This window comes from Narcine bancroftii, chromosome 3 (genome assembly GCF_036971445.1).
Source record: "Narcine bancroftii isolate sNarBan1 chromosome 3, sNarBan1.hap1, whole genome shotgun sequence".
NCBI classification, from domain to species: domain Eukaryota; kingdom Metazoa; phylum Chordata; class Chondrichthyes; order Torpediniformes; family Narcinidae; genus Narcine; species Narcine bancroftii.
This window is the reverse complement of record NC_091471.1, coordinates 32,973,104-32,994,365: the sequence shown is the minus strand read 5'-3', so window position 1 is coordinate 32,994,365 and position 21,262 is coordinate 32,973,104. Positions and strand designations below refer to the sequence as shown.

Sequence of the window (21,262 nt, the reverse complement as noted above, 5' to 3'; positions counted from 1 at the left end):
TCCAACAGAGGCGTTCCCAGGAGATGTTCTCGATGGTGGGGTGGGTTTTGCCTGTAATAACCTGGGCAACCTTTTGCAGGGGTTAATGCTTGAAGATATTGGTGTCCCCCATGATGTAGCCAGTCAGCACACTTTCCACCATGCATCTGTAGAAATTTGCCAGGGTTTCTGATCATACGCAAGCCCCTGAGGTAGAGGTTTATGCAGAGAAAGTCTAGCCATGAAAATGAGTGCCTCATCAAGCATATCATATGGGTGACGCCCATTCAAAACAACCTGGCAAATCGATGCAAAGTGAACTTGAGGTGAAGTTCGCAGTGCCGACAATTCCAAACCTGTAAACTCAACGTTTCAGCCTGCTGCTGGTAATGTGGATAGCAGCAATAGTACAAATTACAGGTTAAAACATTACATAAACTCACCCAGCAGCCTTCAGGTATTTATTTAAGATTTAATATCAGAAAGTGGAACATGATTGGATCCCACTTACACCATGCCATTCAATGGAATCGTTCCATTCCTATTGAACAGTGGGGCACTTGAGAGTGTTCTATGATGTTTGGATGTTATTTCCCACATCATCCCTCTCCCCACTTTAACCCAATCTCAACTCCCCCCCAAAACCAAAATATGCCACTTGCTATTGTAACCTTCAGTGAGTATTATGCAAGCAAAGTTAAAGGTAAATAGACAAAGGTTCCATTATTGTCGCATAATGCTACATTTAGAATGTAATTATACATGAAATTCTTTAACTTTGTCTACCGTAAGACAGACAGGGAGTCGCCACTTTGTCCATCGCCCCCTCACAAAATGAGGCCCCAGCGAGGAATGAACTCATGACTAGGCCAAATGATTCATTATGATGTCATGTGCACCCAATAGCCAATGGGAGCAAGATGAACAGATATGTAGACAGATCATGGAAAGTTGTAAAAGCAATGGAGTTAATTGTAATAGGTGATTTTAACTTCCTCAATCATAACTGAATGGCAGGGCTTCAATGGGGCAGAGTTATTTTGCGCATCCATAAGGGTTTCTTGAAACAAAATGTGGATCATCCAACCAGGTAAGGGGCCATTCTGGACCTAATATTGGGGAATGAGCTTGGACAGGTGATCGAAGTTTCAGTGGGGCAGCATTTTGGCCAAAATCATCATAATTCAGTAAGTTTTGAGATAGTTATGGATAAAGATAAGGATGGACCTTGGGTGGAAGTTAGGACGATGTAGATTTGGAGTGGCCTTTCGAGGGTAAACCCACACCTGACGTGTGGGAGTCTTTTTAAGGCCTGTTGATTAGAACTCAGCACCAGCGGATTCCTATGAAGATGAAAGGTAAGAAAGACAAGATTCAGGAACCTTGGATGACAAGAGATTATATACATTTTGGCAAACAGAGAAAGGAAGTGATGAAATGTTCAGGAAGCTGCAATCAGGTAAGGGTATTGAAAAATAAAAAGGAGGCATGAAAGAACTACAGGTACACGATCTTTTATCCAGAACCCTTGGGGGACAGTGTGTGCCAAATTTTGAATTTTTCCGGACTTCGGAAAACCCAACCTGTGGTGTGCCATTAGCCAGATTCAGACACACACAAATTAAAGACTGTACAACAGGCTTTAATCCACAAAAACTTCCACAGAGCCAGGCTGGCTGTCGCTGCAGTAACTCTGAGTGAGGCTTCGGGAGGCCGGCGCAGGCTTTTATCCCAGAGGGTGATTGACACCCAACCAGGTGGGGCTTGATCCCTTCAGGCCGACTGATTGACAGCCGGCCAGGTGTTGTCCTGTCCCCTTACACTCCTGCAGGTACAGATGTTGCCCTCTGCAGTAGGCCAGTGGTGTACCACCACACACCCGATTTGTGCTGCCATATCCACCCCCACCCCCTTCCAATCGCCTGGCCGTCTCCCCCACTCGCGGTCCCTCAGCCGCCCGGCAGTCTCCCCCTTCCCCCGAGGCTTGTCTCTCAGCCGCCTCCCCCAACCGCTGGTCCCCACTTGCCGGAATTTGGAGCTTTCCGTATTTTAGATGTCCGGATAAAGGATCGTGTACCTGCATATCTAAAATTAGGGGAGCTAAAAAGATCCATGAAATATCCTTGGCAAGTACAATTAAGGAATATTCCAATGCATTTCACATGTAAATTAGGAGAAATTGAGTAGCTACAGAGAGAGACTAGGTTCACTCAATGAGTTGATTTCTGCATGGAGCCAGAGGAAGTCAGTGAGGTTCTTAATGTAGTTTGCATGGTGAAAAACACAGAATGTGAAGATTGGGCAGGGGTGGATGCAGTTCAGGGTATATCAATATCAAGAAGAAGGAAGTGATTGGTCTCGAAAGGCAGATAAGTCCCCTAAGCTGATGACTTTACTGAGGCCTTAAATTAGGGAAATTATTGCAGAAGATTCTTAGATGCATCATTTGCTTACATTTGGAAACGCATGGATTTACTCTGTTGGGCAGGCATCCTGACATTCATTTCCTAGAGGTTTTTGAGGAAATGACAAAGATAATTGATGAGGGAAGGGCACTGGATTTGACAAGCCAGAAGATTAAGTCACACAGAGAGTTGGTAAGTTGGATCCAAAATTGACTTGGTTGCAGAAATCAGAAGGTAGTAGTGGAGAGGTGCTATTCTGACTGGAGGACTGAGATTGATGGTGTTTCATAAGGCTGGGACCTCTGTGGCAAATACCCCGTTAATGATACAAAGGAAAGTGTAGATGGCCCTGATGAGTAAGTTTGCAGATGACATTAAAAAAAATTAGTGGAGTTGTGGAGGGTGAGGGAGTTTACCCAAGAATTGAGCGGGATATCGATCCGTCTTAAATGCCCACCTTAGCAGGTCATATTCAAAATTAAAGTGTATCGTAAATGGCAGGACTAGAGTTATTCACGAGATACCAGCTGAAATAGCAGCCTAGTATTTACAAAATGTAAGAGGGAAAAATGTATGTGAGTGCCACCATTATTCTATTGTATAAATGGCACGTGAGTGTGCATTTGAACTGAAATCTAAAAGCTACTACTAATGAGTTTCCCCCCCACCACTGGGTGCAACCCACTCCAGGATGATCAATGCAAATCAGCCAACCATAACACAGCGACCTTCCTCTGAGGTGAGCATGCCAGTGCTGAGGCTTCAAGGCTGACCACAAATTTGGGCAGTCATATCCAATTCCAGCCAAAGCACATGAGGAAAGAAGTAATTGTCTGACAGGGGGTGTTAGAAGCAGTGTCGGTGCCAGAATATATGTTAGAGGGGGGCATTAGCGATTTAGAGAGTGCCAATTTAGCGGGGGGGGGGGAGTGCTGGCAGGGACCTACCTGTCATTAGTTCCTCCAACGTGAGGCACGAGGAAGCTCTTTTTATTGTGTCCAAGCGTCACTACATGATGCTGACTTTTGACACATGTTTTAGTGACGCAGCTGGGGGCAGGTGGAGAGCGGTCTAGTGTGCAGACCACTGACGCGGGAGTGGGGCCGGTCAGACGGCCAGGGATGGCTGCGACCGTATGGGGGGGGGGCACAGCACCTTGTTGGGAGGGGAACAGCATCTCGTTTTGGGGGGCAATGCCTGCAGGTGCCCGCTCTTGGCACCGACCCTGGTTAGAAATGATTATCAGAAGGATTGCAGCCATGTGGGATTTTGGCCAGAAGGAGCCAAAATTACCTGAGAACAGTGCAGCTTGTTAATAGATTTTGAGATCAAAAGTGGTAACTGTCAGAAGGATGATAAACCAGAAGATGCAAATTAAATATAACTGACAAACAGCAGTGAAACATTAAATATTTTTTTTTTCCACAGCGTGTTATGATCCATAGTGAATTTCTTCAGGTTGTCAATGTGCACTCAATGGTAACGTGTAAGTGGAAATTGTTAATTACCTGAAAAGAGGTTTACAAAATTGCAGCAATGTTGAAGAGCCATCGAGCCAATTGGACAAGTTTATCATAAAACTAACTGGCAGAGATCAGATATTCCAATCAGCTCTTTGCACACTGGACCCAAGGGAGTGCCTTCTGCACTCAGGTAATTACAGAAGCGTAGCTCCAGGACTCCACTCCAGATTCGGCCATCTGGCTAGCAATATGTTTGGTTTGATTGGTTAAATAATTGTTGTTCTGGGTATTGTATGTTTTTGACTGTGCACAATGGTCGAGGGAGATGCTGTTTTGTCCAGTTGTATATGTACAATCAGATCATAATAAATTTGATCTTGAACATGATTTGTGTATTATTATCTGACTGTATATACAACCTGATGAAGCTGGTTTCTCAGCACAGACTAGAAGGGCTGAAGGGGCCTGTAGCATTCTATGGTTCTAGTAACCTATTGTGGACACACATCTCCTCATTTGTCAAAAAGTTGCAACAGCGACTGCACTTCCTGAAAAGACTGAAGTGGGCAAAGTTACCGGCCAACTTTCACAGGAGCTCTATCAAGAATGTCCTGCCCAGATGCATCATAGTCTGATACTGTGCTGCAGAGAAATGGATCAGAGGTCAATGCACAGGACCATAAGAGTGGCAGAGAGGATCATTGGAGTTTCCTTCCGCCCCTGCAACCACCCCCCCCCATCAATGTGATCTACCAGGATCATTGTCTGAAGAGGGCATGCAAAGTCATTGAGGACCCCTTCCAACTGCACACACCATCTTTCAACTGCTCCCATCAGGAAAGATATACAGGAGTATCAGACCCAGCAGCACCAGGCTGAGGAATAGCTTCTTCCCACGGGCATTTAGAATACTGAATGACCAAAGGAATTTCTCACATAAACCATCCAAGACTTTCATATACATGAAGCAATATATATTTATTTATTTGTATAGATGATACTTGTGTATTATTTATCTGTATGTGTTATGACTGGTTTTGTGTTTGCGTGTTTTGCACCAAGGACCAAAGGATGCTATTTTGTCGGATTATAGATGTGCAATCAGATGACAATAAACTTGACTTGACCTGATTTAAATGTACAACTAGAGTGAAGACAAATCTGCAGACACATCAACATTATAATGACTTTGCAAGATAATTCAGTTGGTTATAATGCACTCTCAGGGGTCCTGAGGTTGTGAAAGGCACTTTATCAATGCAAGTTTTTAATAACTCTATGAATCAATCCCTGATATTGGGGCACTGCGCTCGAAGAACAGCTGAAGAATATTGGTCTAGTGACTTATGACAACTAGTTGGGTTTTATTTCAGGAGTAATAAGTTGCTACTAATAACAAGAGGATTAGGATTTTTCTGGATGGATGTATTAAGAGAGTTTCATTGTCTTTCGCCCATTAAAAAGTAAAAAATTGCAAATTTTAAACATTCCATAACAAAATCTGAATTGCTAGAAATAATCTGCAGCATTTATAAAAGGAAAATAATGCCAGATGAAGCAATTATTTCCCCCTTGACATTGGCCACAAATTTGCACAATCCTTCCAGGATCTAAGCATGTAAAGTTTCCATGGGCTGTTGATTGGATCCCAGCCAAAGCATGGCATGACTGGAAGAGTTTCAGAGACTCAGATTCAATTCTAAACTCTGTTTCTGCAATCGTGTGGCTTTCTCCCAAATCTTAAAGAGGTGAGTGGTAGAATCAGCATGGTTGGAAAGACACTTTAAGTTCATGGTATTTCTACCCATCTGCTGACTTGGTCTTGGTTCGGGAAGTTGCCATTGAAATGGATGAACCAAGTAACTACAATGCACTTTGCAGATGGTACGCTCTGAGGAATGCTCTGGGATCAAGTTTATTATGATCTGATTGTACATATACAACTGGACAAAACACCATGGCACATGCCCTTCAGCCCAACACATTTGTACACAAATGTGCATTTGGTCTATATCCTCCTAAACCCTTTTCATTCATATATCTGTCCAAATGTTCTTTGAACATTGTAATTTCACCCATTCTATAGCTTCAGTGTTCCAGATACATATTCTCCCTCAGTGAAAAAGTTGTCCTTCAGGTCCCTCTTTAATCTCTCCCCTCCCATCTTAGTTCTAGCACTGGGAACAACACTGTGATAATTCACATTTTATATCCCCCTAATAACCCATACACCTCCACCCAGTGGTGGAAGGAATAAATATTTGGGGTCATGATATCAAGTGAGTTGCTTTTTTATTTATGTTGCTTTTTGGAGTTGCATTCATCCAAACATGAGATTTCTAACACATTCCTGAACTGTATCTTGTAGATGGTGGAAGGTCTTTGAGATGCAAGAAGAAGAGATGTGTGGGAAGTTAAGAGATAGTAATACTTAATTTTCAGAACATAGAAAATATATCATTTCACGCCATTTGGGCCACAATGTTGTGCTGACCAGTACCTCACAATCATATCCCTCTATTTTTCTTGCATCCATATGCCCATCTAAGGGTCTTTTAAATGTTCCTATTGTACCAGTCTCCACCACTACCCCTGGAAATGCATTCCAGGAACCCACTATTCTCTATATGAAAAACACCTCTGGTGGGTACTCTTTAGTTCATGAACATCAGAGGCAGTTGGTTACAATGTACCATCCATGTCCCTGAAAACATCATATCTTCCCAGGAGCAATCTCTGCTGTACCTGACTTTGCTATACATTTAAGTCTGAATCATTTTGCAATTTTTTTTGCATTAGCATCCAACTGCCTTTTTCAACTCTGTGATCTTGGAAGGTCTGGTTCTTAAAGAACACAACCATTAAAAAAAAGTGGGTGTGGTGCTTTCACTCAGTATATGCTTTATATTTGAATAAATATATTTCCCTCAGGGATGGAAAAGTTTGAAGCAGCAATGTTCCAGTTCTGACTTGCAGATGATCTCATAATAACTGGGCTTTAGATAAGCAGCTGGTGTTTTTTTTTGTATAGCTATTTTCAGGTGAAGACGTTGGTGTCAGTTAGTTGTAAAATGTCATTCTCTCAGCAGTAGAATATAGGCCTGTCTGCTTTGAATGGAAATTTTTAAAAACTGCAGCTGCGATAAATCTGAAGTAAAAACAGAAAATGCTAGAAATATTTCACAGGTTTAAGATTTTAAAAGGGACAGACAGAGTAAATGTGGATAGGCTTTTTCAATTAAGAAAGGGGGAGATTCAAACTAGAGGACATGGTTTAAGATTGAAGGGGGAAAATTATAAGGGGAACATGAGGGGAAATTTCTTTACGCAGAGGGTGGTGGGGATGTGGAATGAGCTTCCGGCAGACGTGGTCGAGGCGGGATCATTGGTTACATTTAAGGAAAGACTGGATCGTTACATGGATAGGAGGGGACTAGAGGGGTATGGACCGGGTGCTGGTCAGTGGGACTAGGAGGGTGGGGATTGACTACGGCATGGACTAGTAGGGCCAAACTGGCCTGTTCTGTGCTGTAAGTGGTTATATGGTTATATGGTTATATGGTCAAGCACCAACTGTGGCGAGAGAAAAAGAGGTAACATTTATAGAGAATTAGAGGGTGGCAAGGTTACCATAACGGTTAGCCCAATCATGTCACAGCGCAGCAACCCGGGTTCAAATCTGACTGTAAGGAGTTTGTACACTCTCCCCATGTCCATGTGGATTTCCTCTGGGGGCTCCATTTTTCTCCCACCATTCAAAACATACCAGGGTTTTAGGTCAATTGGGTGTAATTGGGCAGCATGGGTTCATGGGCCATAAGGGCCTATTACCGTGCTGTATGTCTAAAGTTAAATTTATTTAAGTTTCAGGTTTTGACAAAGGATAATTGACCTGAATCTTTCGACTCTGTTTTCCTCTCCATTGAGGGTCTCCTGAGGGTTTCAGCGCTTTATGTTTTTATCACCAAACAAAGAATTGCTGGAGGCAGTTTTGATAAAAGGTTTCAACTCGAAACGTTGGCTGACCATTTCTACTCATGGATGCTGCCTGATTTGCTGTCTGCCTCCAGCATTTCATTGTTTACTCAAGGTTCCAGCATTTTCAGCTTTCAGGTTTTTCTCTTTTCTGTTTTTATACCCGCCTCCCTTAAACTCAGTTAGTTCATTACACCATTTGATGAAAGACGCCAATCTGTCCTCTAAGAAATTATACCATGGCCTCATAATTCTATTCTTTCTTTCTCAGATGATCTTCGTGATCATTGCTCAGGAGTGTCTGGTCTCTGAAGCAGTTATCGTGTTGAGAGAGAGATTTCTATAGCAGGAGCACATGAAAGCCTGTCAGTCCTGGAATCTGGAACCAAAAACTATCTGCTAGACGAACTCAGTGGGTTAAGCAATTTCAGTGAGAGACAAAGAATAGTCAATGCTTCTAGTCAGAACCCTTCAGCAAGACAGGATGGGGGTCTTGATGAAAGGCTCAGACTCAAAACGGTGCATTTTTTTATGCACCGATGCTGGTCAACCCACTAAGTTCTTCCAGCAGATTGTTTTTTTCTCATTTTTTTTATATTACCATTCACGACCTCAGGATTTTCATCTTACAAGTGAATTCATTATTGCAATAAAATCTTGTAGCACATTAAAAAAAACCCACTATGTTTATACTGACAATTAAGTACTATAAATAGAACCTGAGTTAGCCCATCAATCAAATATCATGCATCAGGACCAAGAAGAGGAAAACCGCATTAGTATCAATCTGCAGGAAGGCTGGGCAGGAATGGATAAGGGCATTCTCTCTGATAGGGTGAGGACAGGGCTGCTTTGGGGAGAGATAGTGGATCTTTGAAGAGTAGTAAAGAGGTGTTAGCAGTCTTAGATTGTATTAAGGTGAATGAATCTTTGGGTCCATACCAGAAGCATTCCAGAGCCTTGTGGGAAGGCTAGATGGAAATTGTTGGGATCTTGACACATTTTTAACTCATCCCTGAGGAAGGAGGAAATTCAGAGGAATGGAGGAGGACAAATGGGGTGTCATTATTTAAAAAGAGCTTAAGGATAACTTGGGTAATGACCGACCCTGTTAGCTGCAGGAGAGGAAACTTGAGAAATAGAACCATTCAGTATTTTGATGGCCTGGGGAGGGTGGGTTGGGGTTGGGGGGGAGGGGGAAGATTAAGAAGTGCCAGCATGGATTTATTCATGGTAAATAGTGTCTCACAAACTTGATAGAATTGGCAAAGAGGTGGCAAGACAGTTGATGTTATTTATATAATTTTAGAAAAGTTTTTGACAAGGTCCCGAATGATAGGTTTCCATGGATGATTTGTGCACAGGGGATAAGAGGCCAACTAAACAAATGGTTTAAAAAAATTCGCTCAGTAATCGGAGTTAGATAGTGATGGCAGAAGGCAGTTCTTCTCATTGGAGGACCATGATCAGTGGAGTGCCTTAAGGTTCAGTACTAGGATCCTTGCTTTTTGTAATATACTATATACAAATGATCTTGACAGAGATGTCTGTGGCAAGATAATTAACTTTGCTGATTACGTGAAAACATGTTCTGACAGACGCTGATGAAGGTTACATTTGTTTACAATGGGATCTAGAATAGAGGGGATATAAGCTAAGGAATGGCAAATGCATTAGAACCGTAGAACAATCACAGCACAGAAACAGACCAATTGGGCCCCTCTAGTCTGTACTGAACCATTGTTTTCCCCACTGACTTGTGCCCTACCCATAGCCCTCCATACTTCTCCCATCCATGTACCTGTCTAAATTCTTCTTAAATGTTAAAATTTTTTAAAAAGCATTAATATGGGAGAAGTGTAACACCCTGCATTTGGGTAAAATGAACCGGAGCAGGACTTACTCTGTTCTCATCAGTGCCCCAAAGAGTGTTATGGAACAGAAGGATCCTGTGGTGCAGGTGCATTGCTCTTTGAAAATGGCAGCACAGGTGGATAGAGTAGTGACGAGAGCATTCGGGATGCTTGCCTTGGTAAGTTGGGACACTGTATATGTGTTGGAATGTCATGTTGAAGTTGTATAAGATGTTGGTGCAGCCACATTTGGAATATTGTGCGCAGTTTTGGTCATCTAGCAATAGGAAGGATATTATAGTTGTAAAGAGTACACAAAAGGTTTTCAAAGTGGTTGCCAGGATTAGAGAAGTTGAGTTATTTGTGGAAAACTGGAAAAATTAAGCTTCTTTTCCTTAGTATGTTCAAGGGGATCTTATTAAGGTCTATAAAATCATAAGGGGTATATGTAAGATGAATAGTGACAGGTCGTTTCCTAGAGTAGGAGAATCTAAGAAGAGAAGAGACATCAGTTCTTTTTTATTGATATTTTACTTCTGATTTTCCAAAGATTCATGTAAATCCAATAAACCAAATATTACATTCTCTTTCCACATAATATGATTTACAGAGTTCTTATTTCCTCTTCCTTACACCATGTCCTCCCTATCCCTTAAATTATACAAATTCCGACATATAAAAATGCAAATATACAAAAACCACCTAAACACCAACAAAGACAACAATCCTCCTCGAAGCTGGAGGACCTTGGATATCAAATAAAAACAGGTAGGGGCAAAAACACACGTTGTCTACACCATATTCTCCATTTCATACTCTTAATCCTTTACCTGCTGGGCCAGATTGTTTCTTTTCTCTTATTCGGGGAGGTGGTGGGGGGGGGGGGGGATGAATTATATCTGTGCATCTATGTGCCTCAGATACTGTTGCCAAACTTCAATGAATGTGTCCTATTTCTTCTGTAAATTGTAGGCGATTTTCTCCAGGGGAATGCAATAATGTATTTCCATATTCCATCGTGTGATATTTAGCTGGGAGTAGGACTTCCACGTGACCACATTACACTTCCTGGCTACAGACAAGGTGTCCTTCACAAACTGAATTTGGTGTTCCTACACACTGCACCTAAATCACATTTCCAAAATTTCTGCCTTTGACTTGTGTAAGTTTATCAGTGTGAGGAATAACTGATGCACGAAATTATATTGCACCAGCATGTGTCTGGCATTAAGAATTCCCATTAGGGTATTCAAACATTAATCTTCCCACCATCATTCATCAATTGTTATACCCACATCCAACTCCCATCTTTCCCTGACTGATGTAAGCTTTGAGCCTCCACTTTGGATCATGGAATACATCCTAGGGATAAACTAGAATTAGAGTCTCCATGTCACTACAGTCAGGCAAAGTCATCGTTGGTCTGTAGAGGGCGTCGAAAGAACCAAAGACTTATTGATCCAAACCAAGGCTTTTATTAACTAAAAGACTGGAGCATATCACATGTAGGTCGACTAGTGCAGAAAGACCTGGTCTGGCTAGAAGCAAGCCTTTAAACCTGCCGGTAGGTGTGGCTATGCTCTCAGCCAATCACAGTCACCCTACACTACAATCTGTACATATACACATTGGTGATAGAATCTGTATTATCATATGGTCCCAATTTGTACCTTATGAAAGATCTTAATTGCAGAAAACAGAAAAATGTTCTATACGATAACTTATATTTAGTACTCAAGATGGCAGAGGTCGACAGCATCGAGTCCACGCTGCTGAAGATCCAGCTGCGCTGGGTGGGTCACGTCTCCAGAATGGAGGACCATCGCCTTCCCAAGATCGTGTTATATGGTGAGCTCTCCACTGGCCACCATGACAGAGGTGCACCAAAGAAAAGGTACAAGGATTGCCTAAAGAAATCTCTTGGTGCCTGGCACATTGACCACCGCCAGTGGGCTGAAATCGCCTCAAACCGTGCATCTTGGCGCCTCACTGTTTGGCGGGCAGCAACCTCCTTTGAAGAAGACCGCAGAGCCCACCTCACTGACAAAAGGCAAAGGAGGAAAAACCCAACACCCAACCCCAACCAACCAATTTTCCCCTGCAACCTCTGCAACCGTGTCTGCCTGTCCCGCATCGGACTTGTCAGCCACAAACGAGCCTGCAGCTGACGTGGACATTTACCCCCTACATAAATCTTCGTCCGCGAAGCCAAGCCAAAGATTTAGTCCTCAATTGCTCAAATGATGTGAGCTGCCGTTGATAGTAACAATCTTCGAATCACCTGATCCTATTCTGGCACCAGGTTTCCAGGATCTTATCGCCCAAAGTCATGGGTATTATATTGTCCTCAGTCAAAGGCATTTTAGGAGATAACCCCACCGTCGATCCAATACATCAATTTATTTTTTGCCACTTCTGGCACACAAGTTTTATTATGTGGTTACCTGTTTTTTTTCCCGAAACTAATTTGGCATCCTTGTAGAGCTAGTCGAAAGAACCAAAGACTTGTTGATCCAAACCAAGGCTTTTATTAGCAAAAGACAGGAGCTCTTCACAGGTGGCCGAACAGTCTGGAATGATCCAACCTGGCTAGGGACACAACCCTTTAAGGCCCAGACAATAGGCGTGGCTTAGCTCTCAGCCAATCGCTGTAAGCACAGACTAGATACAGTAACTATATACACTATGTACATTGGTGATACATCTGTACTATCACATTCACCCCTTCTTGGAGAACTGACCCTGGAAAAAAAAACAAAAAAACGAGGGAGAGAATGAAAGGAAGGGGTAGGTTAAGGACTGTAGCGGTCAGGGGGTCTGACCATCTGGCGTGACCGCCATGGTACCGGGATTGGGGTCCCTGGAGTGGTGTCGCCAGCGGGCTCGTCGGGTGCGACCGCTCCTTCGCTCAATTCCCCAGCCGTGTTGTTGGCAGGGTGGCCCAGGTCGTTGCAGTGCTGTTGGTCCTTCTGTTCTGGCACGGGGCCTGGGGAATAAAGAGTTGGGGAAGGTTGGGTTGGGGGGGTTGCTGGGCCTACTGCGTCCTGAGCTAGGTCCCGCACCGAAACAGTGTCTTCCCGCCCGTCTGGGAACTCAACGTAGGCGTAATGCGGGTTCACGTGGAGTAGAGTCACTCGGTCAACCAAGGGGTCGTTCTTTGAGTACTGGATGTGGCGTTCCAAAAGGACGGGGCCAGGGATGGTGAGCCATGCCGGTACAGTGGTTCCTGATTCGGATTTCCTCGGGAAAAGGAACATCCTTTCATGGGGCGTGGCATTTGTTGCGGTATATAGGAGGAAGCGGATGGAGTGTAAGGCACTAATGAGAACCTCCTGCTAGTGAGAGGTGGGGAGGCCTTTAGACCGAAGAGCCAGTGTAACCGTTCTCCATATGGTGGCATTCTCCCTCTCGACCTGGCCGTTACCACGTGGGTTATAGCTCGTGGTCCTGCTTGAAGCGATACCACACTCCAGAAGGTACTGTTGCACTCATGAATGAGGACCCCCTATCACTGTGGATGGAATTGGGGTATCTGAAAATGGCGAGGATACTGTGAAGGGCCTGTATCACTGAGGTGGCGGTGGTGTCTGGGCAGGGCACAGCAAACGGGAAGCAGGAGTACTCATCGATGGCGGTAAGGATGTAGTTATTACGGTTGGTCGACGGTAGGGGCCCCTTAAAGTCTACGCTAAGACGCTCGAAGGGGCGAGTGGCTTTGATAACATGGGAGTTCCCCGGACGGAAGAAGTGGGGCTTGCATTCAGCGCCCACCGAACAGGCTCGGGTCATGGAGTGAATCTCCTTGACTGCGTAGGGTAGGTTGCGCGCCTTCACAAGTGGGCAAACCTAGTGACCCCTGGATGACAGAGCGCCTCATGGAGTTTCTGTAGTCTGTAGTCGGTGCATCATTGGAGACATTACCTCGCTGTGAGGCGCTTTACACTGTTGACTGATCAATGCGCGGTCTCCTTCATGTTCAGCAACACCCAGCGAGGTAAGATAAAAAACGACAAAATCGCCAGATGGAGAATCGAACTCTCCACCTTTAACTATGACATCCTGTACCGGCCTGGTAAGCTCAACAACCCGCCTGACGCGCTCCCTGTACTTCCAGCGTGGTGATGCAATACCCCTTTATCCCGGTCGACTGCGACCTCGTCGCTAATGAGATCCTCTGGGTAATGGGGATAATGTCAAGTCCCCAACGGAGGGCCAGATCTGGCCGGATAAAACTGTCAGTTGACCCAGAGTCAAATAAGCAATTGGTGTAGTGTCCATGCACTTTAATCAGATCCATTGCTTTAGTGAGAGGACGAGAGTATTGCTGATTTAGTGTTATAGAAGCAGCCACTGATCCTGTTGCTGTGGCGGTGTGAGCGGCAGCAGCAGTGGTATCGTTGGCCCCGGGTGTGGTCGAGGCTGTGGCAATAGCGGGCTCTACAGTCGGGACCGAGGCCAGGTCGAGTGTTCCGCACGGGGGCGAGAGACGGACCAACATCATGGTTGCGAGAGTGGGTTGCCCCTTCCGGGTTCGGCGTCTCCGTGACGTCAGGCGTTGCCGTGCAGGGGACGAGAGCTCTGGGGAAGAAGAATTTGAATGGGATAGTGGCGGTTGGGCTTCACACAAGGCACTGTGTTTGCTGGTGGCCATTTTAGACCTACAGACTGCAGCAAAGTGGCCGTTTTTAAGGCACTTCTGGCACCTGGCTTTTCTTGCTGGGCACTGGGACCTGCTGTGCTTGTCCCTCCCGCAGAAATAACATTTTGGGTTCGCAGGGGGCAGTGTAGCAGCAGCCGACAGGCCGTCAGTATCTCGGGGGGTGGTAGGGTAGAAGGGCATTCTACTCACATCAGAACGTGTGGTCCAATCCCTAGAGAGCTCGTTTGACTTTAAGGCTGCATCCTCCATTGAGATTGCAATCTGGGCCATGTCCTCTAGTTTTTCTACCCCTTGTTCGAGCAAGCGCAGCCTCACTTCGTTTGATCGGAGCCCGTCCACATAGGCAACAAGTCTTTGGTTCTTTCAACGAGCTCTACAATTTTATTAGCGAAAGACAGGAGCTCTTCACAGGTGGCCGACCAGTCCAGAATGATCCGACCTGGCTAGGGACACAACCCAGACAGTAGGTATGGCTAAGCTCTCAGCCAATCGCTGTAAGCACAGTCATTACATACTCTAGATACTGTAACTATATACATTGGTGATAGGTCTCTACTATCACAATCCCATTATATATATAATCTCTCCTGCTATTTTTTCTCCTTCCACATATAACCCAATTTGTACCCAAGAAGGGGAACCACCCCCCTCAAAAAATGAGGCAACAAACCTCACCTGGAACACCCAGTAGTATTTTTTAAAATCTGGCAGTTTTAAGCCCTCCCGCCATTTATATTCCTACATCAACTTTTTTTAATACTTTATTTTAAAAGTTTAAAAGTTTAAATTACATTCCATTATGATAGAATACATATAAAGAAAAATATATATGGATAATATATGACCCAACCCCCCTCACCCTTCCATTACTCCCCTACCTCTCCACCCTCCTTCCCCTACAATGCCCACTAAAGGAAAGAAAAGAAAGAAGGTGATCATCAATTATGTATATAATTCAACTTTTCAGCTGTGAAACCAAGAAACATCACCAGAATGGATCGAGAGCTATATCTTCAAACGAATGATTTGTAAATATGGGCTCTATACTTTAAAAAAGAAATGATATTTACCCCATCAGTATGTTATCTTTTCAAGAGGGATACAAGATTTCATTTCAGTATGCCACCTTTGCATTCCGAACACCAAATCAGATTTCCAAGTGTTGGCAAACATTTCTTAGATACAACTAAATCTGATCGTAAAAATTCAATTTGATACATAGTTAATCTTAATTTTAAACTAATCATTTTAATATCTCTAATATAAAGAACATTTGATCAAATGAAGTTTAATCTTTGGGGGCGTGGCAAGATGGCGTAAGGATCAGACGTGCCTTCCAGTCCTCTCCTGACTCTATCTTATTGTTTTGTCTAGAAATGCCCGTTAAAATTCTTTAAAAGTTTAGATAACTTCAGTGCTGTTAATTTAACTTATGATGGTACAATTGGTGGAAAAGAGCAAAAAAAAACGACAACAGATCATCAAAAAACTACATTTTCCAAAAGTTCAAGTTTTGGAGCCTACCTACAGGAAAGACACCGGGACTCAGCTTGAAATGGATCCCAGGCGAGAGGTACAGCTTTCAGATGTAGAGATCAATGTTACATCGGTAGAGCCCTCTAAAGAGGGCGCCAAACAGCCTTTAGAACAAAGAGTTACTCAGGTTCGCACATGTGCAGTAGCATCTGACGGCAATGTTATGAATGAACCACTTGTAGTAACATCAGTTGAAGTACCGGCTGGGGAAAGGCATTTGTGAACTGTAGCGGTGGCACTGCAAACTGCACCTCTTGAGATAAAAGAACCTATACAACTTGATGTACTGGGAGAAATTAATACATTATGGACTGGGGAAAATCCTGGCCAGCATCCTCCAGTCACTGCTGGAAAGGCTGTGGCTGGGGTTTCCACACGCAGCTATACTACAAGGAAGGCAACCAGAATGAAGGAAGCAACAGAAGACCCTTTGGTTATGCAGAAGAAGCAGGAATCTGTTGAGCCAAAATCTCTTCCAATTGAAAAGATTCTTGTGAATCTTGAATCTAAATTATCTTATACAATGCAGGGATTATCTAAGATAATGACTGAACTTGGTACTAGGTTCAATACTCTGATGGAAATAAATTCTCAACAGATGGCTGAGTTTGGAGCTTTTAAGCTTGAAGTGAGAGATAAATTTAATTCATGTGAAGAAGATATAGACGAAATACAAGATCAAGTTTCAGATATGACCAAAATGGTCGAAGATTTACAAACTCAAAATAAAAATTTGGTGAAAAAGATTGATTATTTGGAAAACCAATCCAGACGGAACAATATAAAGACTATTGGTTTGCCGGAAGGAATGGAGGGACCAGACCCAAGAAAATTTTTTACTGAATGGATTCCGCAGGTGCTGGGACAAGAACATTTCCCAGAAGGTATAATACTGGAACGTGCTCACAGAGCCTTGCATAGAAGACCTATTTCAGGTCAAAGTCCAAGACCTGTTTTGGTTCGTTGCTTGAATTATTACGACAGAGAAATAATTTTAAGAGTGGGTATTAGAAATGCACAACAGAGAAAATCACCCTTGATGATTCAAAATAATCGAGTTTTCTTCTATGCGGATTTGAGTCAAGAAGTTATGTTCCAACGACGGGAATTCAACTCTGCTAAAGAGTTGTTGTGGAAGAAAGGTTATAAGGCAACCTTTAGATATCCAGCTGTTTTGAAGGTTTTTCAAGGTGTTTTTTTTTTGTAAATATTTGAAATTTAAATGTGAATGGGATGGATAAGTTTTTTTTAATATTTTTTCTTTAACTTTAAGGTGAAAGGAGTGGTAATTCTGGTGTATATTATTTTGCTATTTTAGTTATAGAACAAAGGGAATAATGGTGAAAGTTATAAATTGAATTGTACAATTCTTAATGAGGTTTGAATTTTGTTTTAAGATGGTGGTTTATGTGACTAATATGATGATAGATGTGAAGTTAGTTGATATTTGGTGAAGGTTTATCTCTATAGAGAAAGTTTTTTTCATCTTTTTTTTCTCATGCTACAATTTTTTTTAAAGAATTGATTATTGTTTAAGAATTTTTGATAGACAATGTTACTAACTTTACTAATTTTTTATATTAAGTTTGAGTTAAATATATGCTTCATCTTAACTCTCTTAAATATATACATTTAAGTTTGATTTAAATATGTTTTTTAAGTCTGATATCTTAGTATTAATTACTTCTCTTTTTGTTAGTATTTTAATCGGTTATGTTTTTGTTTTTTTTTGTAAGTGTTTTTTTTTCTCACATCTATTATTAACTTTATTAATTCTTCACTCTTTATTTTTTGGGGGGGAAGGGGGGGTTGGACTAATTTGAGTTGGGTTATTAATGTGTAATAATTATTGGGGAGGGTATAGTTCATTTAGATTACTGATACTGTATTGTAATTTTATTATTTTATTCTTAATTTTTTTTAATGTAATCCTATATGTTATTCATGTTATAAAATCTTAAATAAAGTTTAAAAAAAAATGAAGTTTAATCTTTAATATTTTTTCCAAAAATAATTTAACTTGTATCCAAAAAGTTCTAACTTTGGGGCACAACCAAATCGAATGAAAAAAAAACCTATCTCTTTACCACATCTAAAACATAAATCTGAAGATAATTAAATCTTTTTAATTTTTGAGGGGCTAAATATAATTGATGTAAAAAATTATATTGGACTAACCTATACCTTATGTTAATAAGTTTACTCATAAATGTCTTCAACCATTTTCATCTATATCTCTATTCAAATCAGTTTTCCATTTTAATATTGATTTATGAATTTTTAATTTAGGCATTTTCCTCACTGACAAAAGGCAAAGGAGGAAAAACCCAACACCCAACCCCAACCAACCAATTTTCCCCTGCAACCGCTGCAACCGTGTCTGCCTGTCCCGCATCGGACTTGTCAGCCACAAACGAGCCTGCAGCTGACGTGGACTTTTACCCCCTCCATAAATCTTCGTCCGCGAAGCCAAGCCAAAGAAATCTATACATCTCTGAAATAGATTTGTTTATATCTCCTTCGGTGAGGTAATAATTATAAAGCAGATTGTCTAGGTAATTTTAAACTGTAACCTAATTTCTCATTTTAAAAAGCTTTTACTTGATAAAACAAAAAAAATGTATTATTAGGAATTTTATATTTTTTCTTCATTTGATTAAAAGAAATAAATATGCCACCTTTTTAATACCCAATTGATTCCATATATTTAAAAATTGATTATTAAAAATTTTATTCTGATATAAAGAGGTTTTAGATGAAATCATACTTTTTCCACCTATCTCACAATCAATTTTATTCCATAATTCAATTAAATGTTTCAATATTGGGGGACTGTTACCAACTATAATATTGAATTTGATTTATATATTAATTCTTGCATATACTCCTCACCAATTTTAGCTAATTCTATATTTGCCCAGACTGAAGACTGTTTTAGGTCAAGCACTCCACTAACAAATTTCAATTAAGCGGCTTTATAATAATTCTGAAAATGTGGAAGTGGTAAACCACCTAAACTTCAAATTTCCAAGTTAGTTTTTCCAAAGACACTCTAGCCATTTTCCCTTTTCATAAAAATTTTGTAATAATTAAATTAAGATCTTTAAAATTTTTCAGGCTTTTGACAAGGAATAGATTGAAAGAGATATGGAATCCTCAGAAAAATATTCATTTCAATACAATGTACTCTACCTATTAAAGTTATAGGTAAATCCTTTCACTATTAAAACCTCTTCGATTTTACTAAATAATGGTAAATAATTCAATTTAATCAAATTATCTAAATTTTAATCAATTTTAATTCCTAAATACTTAATTGGATTTTGTGTCCATTTAAATTCAGTGCATAAATCCCCCTCAACTAATGGCATAATTTCACTTTTATTCCAATTGATTTTATTACCAGATTTTTCTCCATAATCTTGTAACTTCTTATATAATGAACTTAATGAATTTTCAGGATCTGTTACATTAATTAAAACATCATCAGCAAAACCTACTCATTTTAAATTCCTCATTATTATCTTTAATTCCTTTAATGTTATTATCTTCTCTTATTAATTGTGCTAACAGTTTGATTGTCCAAACAAATAATGTTGGAGATAATGGGCATCCTTGTCTAGCAGATCTAGTTAATGAAAAAGGAGAAGAAATTTGACAATTAGTAACCATTCTAGCCAAAGGGATTTTATATAAAGTATTAATCCAATTAATCAATATCGAACCAAACTGACAATTTTCTAAAACTTTAAATAAATAATTCCATTCTAACGTATCAAAAGCCTTTTCAGCATCCAATGATAAAATTAAAGCTAAATCTAATTTCTCTGATAACTACTGATTGCAATTCAAATGGCAATTTTTTATTAATTAAAATAGCTACTCCTCTCACCTTAGAATTAAAAGATGAAACTATAACTTGACCAACCCATTCCCTTTTCAACTTTTGATGTTTTTTCTCTGTTAAATGAGTCTCCTGAAGGAAAGGCAATATCAACACTCAAATTTTTAATGTAAGTCAAAACTTTCTTCCTTTTAACTTGGTTATTGAGTCCATTCCCATTACATGTTACATAATTTAAATTATTTACCACCATAATATAATTTTAAGAATATATAACTCTCGTGTCCCGCTCCGGCAGATCTTAAAAGCAAACAACAACTCCAAATATTGAGAAGCAAGAAATAGCCCCAAAAAAAGAAAATATTCCAAAAAGGAATAAAACCCCAGAAAAAATACTGATAAGATCAGCACTGATCCCCCTTATTATGGGAAGTGGTCTTACCAACTAGATGGCATGCAGCCTCAGAAGGAAAAGAGAGATAAAGAGAATCACCTCTCCAGGCAGATTATCAAAAATAAATGTCAATCAGATCATCATGTATGGTAAATTTCTTTGAGATCTCTATTCACTTGATCATTGTCAATTTCAACTTCAATTTATTTTTGAAAATTTTATTTAAGAATTTTACAAAACCAAAGAAAGTATAAAGTATAATCTAAAACTACCACCCCTCCTCCCCCCTCCCAACTATCCCACCCCTTACAACCCTCCCCACTTCGGAGCTTTTTAAAAACAACATAATAACATCAAGTTATAACAGGCTGTTGTATGGTGTGCCATCCATTTACATCTTTCAACACATATAAGACTTTTATTTAATATCTAAACCCATACATTTCAAATACAAACCACACATTTTAACATTCTGCAGATTATACATGACCTTCTCTAAATAAATGCATGATTATGCCATCTTTATATACTTAGTTCAACATCATTTTACCAAGTTACAGCAGCAAATGTCAAAGCATCTCTCGCATCCTCAAAAAACAGCCTGAAAATTACCATTAGGCACTTTCTTTTTTTTTAATTTCTTATTTTTCACACTATGAACCATATTCACCAAAATACACATAAACATTTCCCTCTTGAATATACACAGTGTCATTTTCTCCCCTTTTTCCCCCCTCCCTTCCCTCCATCCTTCCCACCACCCTCCCCACCCACCATTAGACACTTCCAACACAGCTGGGTATCGAAAGGCAAATCTGTAACACTTCTTCCATAACACCACCTTTGCTGGATTAAATTCTTTATGTCCCCTTATGACATCCTGACTTAAATCAGCATTAAAAAAACCACTCTATTTCCCTAAACCACTAAAGGTCCCTGATTTGGCGAGCTTTCTGGACTGCCAAATGTAATATCATCTCACAATCTTCATGTCGTAAACATCGAATAAGAAGGTTGATCTGGGAAAGGTTTTTATGCGCTAACGCTTCCGGAAACGCATCTTTTCCCAACATCTCAGATATCCATTTCCGAAAAAAATTGACCGGATCCGTTCCTTCTATATTCTCTAGCGAGCCTACTATCTCAACATTGT

The 21,262-nt window shown here is 40.9% G+C and overlaps 1 long non-coding RNA gene across 2 annotated transcripts; it reads left to right on the top strand.

The window, feature by feature from the left end:
• The first annotated feature begins 890 nt into the window (after nt 1-890).
• LOC138756085 (uncharacterized) lies at nt 891-8,752 on the top strand. 2 transcript variants are annotated; one of them, XR_011352731.1, is made up of 3 exons: nt 891-1,069; nt 3,813-4,037; nt 8,094-8,752. It is a non-coding gene; the product is annotated as an uncharacterized lncRNA (long non-coding RNA). The 2 variants fall into 2 exon arrangements; XR_011352730.1 differs by lacking the exon at nt 8,094-8,752 and having other exon boundaries at nt 3,813-4,234.
• Nucleotides 8,753-21,262: the final 12,510 nt, after the last annotated feature.